This window comes from Prionailurus bengalensis, chromosome F2 (genome assembly GCF_016509475.1).
Source record: "Prionailurus bengalensis isolate Pbe53 chromosome F2, Fcat_Pben_1.1_paternal_pri, whole genome shotgun sequence".
NCBI classification, from domain to species: domain Eukaryota; kingdom Metazoa; phylum Chordata; class Mammalia; order Carnivora; family Felidae; genus Prionailurus; species Prionailurus bengalensis.
In genome coordinates this window covers 41,962,124-41,966,414 of record NC_057353.1, presented here as the reverse complement: position 1 = coordinate 41,966,414, position 4,291 = coordinate 41,962,124, and the positions used below count along the sequence as shown (strand labels likewise).

Genomic DNA, 4,291 nt, shown 5'->3' with positions numbered 1-4,291 from the left:
ACTTTGCTTTCATTCTAACACCCAGCTGTAATTCCTACTCCCCCTCCCACATAGTTCTCCAATTGATCCTTTTTTTTTTTTTTCTCTTGAGTCAGGTTTAACTTTCTGAAGGTTGAAAATCATAAAGAAAAAACTAATATGAAACAGGAATTGGGGGAAAGGGAGCTGTACTCAGAGAACTGTAGAACTGAAAGGAACATTTTAATGTTTAAGTCTCAAAAGAAAGGCTGGACTACTGACTCCTCAGAGGGCTAAGTGGTTTGAGCCACATACATTAGCACTGGCCTCCTCAGACTGATCTGTTGGTTGGTTGCTATATGGAGGGTGATAAAATATCTATTTGGGTGGGGTCAAAAATTGTATTACACTCTTAGAGCACATCTGTGAATACTGGCCTTTTGAACAAATGACCATAGTTCACCAGGCTTCTGTGCTGTCAGAGGCTGCTTCCCAAATACCAACTTTGAACCTAGCTCTGCCATATGGACACATGGGGTCAATGAAAAATAGTGTCCAAGGGCCCCCAAGCATGAGAAGGTCTGGCAAAAAGTGACAGGTTTTATCCAGTCTGCTGAAGAGAAATGTACTGAGACTGGAAAGACTAAGGAGGTGCACGCCTTCCGAACGTGTCTGTGGATCAAAATACACCCTAACAGATTTCTGAGAGAGCCCCTGGCGGCCATGTTAACCTTGGCATTGTTATCATTAAGAGGCTATGCTCATTTCTGGCACCTAACATCGGACACATTGACAGCAACAGGGTTGATGGAAGAGGAAAGAATCTGTTTTGCAGTAAAAAAAGATTTAAAGATAAAAAAAAAAAGCAGTTCTCAGATTTCTCAGGCCATTTGAAATCACGCCAGAGAAATACTTGATTTCAGCATTCTTAAGCCCTCTGCGATGATGCTGTGAGTGGTGTCCCCCACGTGTGATGATGTATTTTGGGGCCAGAGTTTTCTCAAGATGTTCCAAGCCTGCAGGCTCCTGATCCTTTTTCAAATTATGAAGATGATAGTATCCCAGTGAGGGTTGTGATTAGTCTAAACTCTCCACAGCTGTGAGAGTAGAATGGGCAAATTCCAATAAAGATCCTGCGTGTTCTGGACTGAATTTACCTACACGACATCGAGGCCTAACTCAGGGACCACTTAAAAGAACCGGAGCTGCCTCAGTGCTGTTCTGTTTCTTCCACAGCATCAGCTGCTGGGGGGCTGGCAAATGTTCTGGGAGGATGCCTCCCCTCGCACCACTGTCATTGGGCAACAGTGGATGTTCATTTAGAAGGTCTGGGGTGTGTGGGTGAAAAGCAGGGCTGGGGAAATTAAACTCAAGTACATGGGAATTTAAAGAGGCCTTGCAATTCATTATGTGAAAGGCCAAGAGGATTATAAAACACCTTGTAACTGAAGAGGTTGGCCTGGAGCTGTGTGGGACAACAGAACCAGCTGTATCACCACCCCTAACTCATTTAGAACAGTGCTAGCAAGAAGGCAGGCTCAGAGCTTTCTTCAGTTACTTGGAAAAGCCAACAGGGCTTTATTTTCTTATTTTGGACACTTTTTTCTAAAATACTTCCTTGGAATACTAAGTAATGTAATAATACACAGCATGCTCCTTTTACCATGTTTAATAATTGTATCATCTGAAGACACTTGGCTATTCTCCCTTACGACACATCTGACACTACACTTTCCAAAACTGGGAAAGACTTAGGGGACAAGGATTTACATAACTGTCTACACATATTAACAACTATAGAAATAATAAATAAGATTCCTCACTTTGGAAAACAAAAAGAAAATACCAAAAATGCATATATAATAGTTTTTTTTAATCTAATATGATTTGCATGAATGTAGAATCTTCTAAAATTATGTATACATTCATCATGTACATCCACTTCCATTGTTTACAGTCCACTGAAGCACACCTGGTATCACTCCTGACACCTAGAGATTTTTAATAGTCTACTCTCTATGATTTACAGTTTATCACATAGCCACACACATATGTGACATGTGACATTTCTCCTTGTAAACACTGAACTTTTCTCTAAGGCAAACCAGAAAGACAACATGACTAAAGTCAAGAGACCCAATGGAGAGTTGAATGAGCTGTAAGCAAAATTCTGAAAGCACCAACCTCTGGATGATCTATCCATACGTGGTATTTTATTAAAATGAGGATGTGAGTGGAAGAAGATGGAAACAAGCTCCAATTTTTTCTAATATTCATAACAAACAAAACACACAACTACAAGCATTTCCACTTTTAACTTTTCACGGTCCTTCATGCAAATCTTCTACATGCTAATAGATCTTTCAACTATTGGCCATACCACCTCAGATGTCATCATTTCTAGAGAAAAATCAAATCATTAATTTAAGCCTGTTAAACTGGATGGCGACTGTGCATTACTCCCCCTGGAACCCACGTTGCAAGGGCAACTTCAGTATCAAATGGCTTACTCCTGTCGTTCTGCTGGAGGCCATTTCCGAGTACAATCACCTAGTAAGGCAACTTGGAGGGGGGGCAAGGGAGGGGAACTTTAAAGAACTGAGTAGGAAATCAGACAGTATGTCAGGATTCTTATGGCTAAAACAAAGCTGCAGGGAGAATAAGCAGGGCAGCCCTACAGATAAGAGGAGTGTTGCCTTGCTGGGAATATTCAGTTGGTCTGATAGTAACATTAGTAGTTGCTGGTAGATGCTTGACAATCAGCTCTTATGGAGAAAAAGCCATGTTTTATAGCATTTGCAATTTCCCTGGTGTTATTACACCCATGAAGGCTGATTTCAAACTACCCAAAGTGATATCCCTGCATGAGATTCACCGTAACAACCTCTGTATATTTCAGACACAAAGACATAACTAATCTCAACAGCATAAATTATAATAAAATGTGGGGAAATAACTAGACTATGGTGAATTTTGAGCATTACTGTTGTTTTTAGTGTCGTTATTTTAATTGTAAGTTTATATAATTTAGTTCTAATTAATGGTTGCATTTAACAATTGGCTCCCAAAATTCATAAAAATATAAAGGTGGGCTCTAGTGAGCAGGTACCATTGGCTCCAGCACACCACTGCATTTTGTTCTTCAGGGACATTAAAGACATTTTAAACAAACAACAAACCAAATAAATGAAGCTACTAAATCACCTGGATCAAACTATTTTCAGGGATTCCAAGGGTTACACTGTGGGTAGTATTTACAGGGATACCATTAAATGACAACACCTTACATTTGTATCACGCATTACACTCTTCAAGTTTAGGGCACGATGGGACAGTCTGATCCTGCGTAGTGAATTTAAATCGGTGAGTAATAATAGCATTTTAGTGTCTGGTGCATGAAAAGAAATTCCTGGGAGCTATCCGTACAAGAGAGAAGTGTAAGGAAGGAACTGGGAGCCAGGCAAGGAAGCTTAGAGCTGGCCAGAGCCCCTAGGTTCCAGATTCCGTCCCGGAAACGGCTCCATTACTGAGAAAGCAGGTGTACGTTAGTACCAGGCTTTCCTAGCTCCCTCCTGTTTTCTGACTCTAACTTAAGAAGTCAGACTAGAACTCAGTTTTTTCTGATAGAAAAGAGTTGGACGGGATATCCTCTAAGAATCCCTCATAAATTAGAACCATAACATTCAAATACGCTTTTATCTGACAGAACAGCTTTGAATGGTTTTTCTCCCCGATCCAAACATACCTGTTACACTGTACACACTCGTGTGAAGAGCCTACATAGATCTCACTGCCAAAATTAACAGCAGCAGTAGTCGTGGCCGAGTGGTTAAGGCGATGGACTAGAAATCCATTGGGGTCTCCCCGCGCAGGTTCGAATCCTGCCGACTACGGGAAGGTGAACTTTTGCTGCCGATACTTGTTTTCGTTTCGGAGAGTTCTTCCCAGTGTTTCCCGCAGATTATTTAAGGAATTTTGAACGGTTGGAATACAATGGGGACCCCAATGGGACCGTAAAAGGAGCGCGTGAGGGAGCTAGGGTGTCGCGTGATTGTGGTTACAACCTGAGCCCAGGAGGGGGAGACGGAACAAAACACGCCAATATGGAGCGGAGAAAAGCAAAGCGTCGCGAGGTCGCGCAAAAAGGGACAGCTCCGACCTCCGGCCCCGCGGGCTGGCCAGCTCCGCCAGGACTCGCGGACCCCCTGCGCCCTTTTGCGCGAGCACGTCAGCGTCCGGGCGTCTCGGACGCCTGGGCTGCCTTGGGACGACAAGCGCATGCGCGGGAGTGGCCGCGAGCGAGAGCGCGATCTGTAATATCCTCGCGTTGCCC

The 4,291-nt window shown here is 42.9% G+C and overlaps 1 non-coding gene across 1 annotated transcript; it reads left to right on the top strand.

Annotated features, from left to right (window-relative positions):
- Positions 1–3,769: 3,769 nt before the first annotated feature.
- TRNAS-AGA lies at positions 3,770–3,851 on the top strand. The gene has a single exon. It is a non-coding gene; the product is annotated as a tRNA-Ser (tRNA).
- Positions 3,852–4,291: the final 440 nt, after the last annotated feature.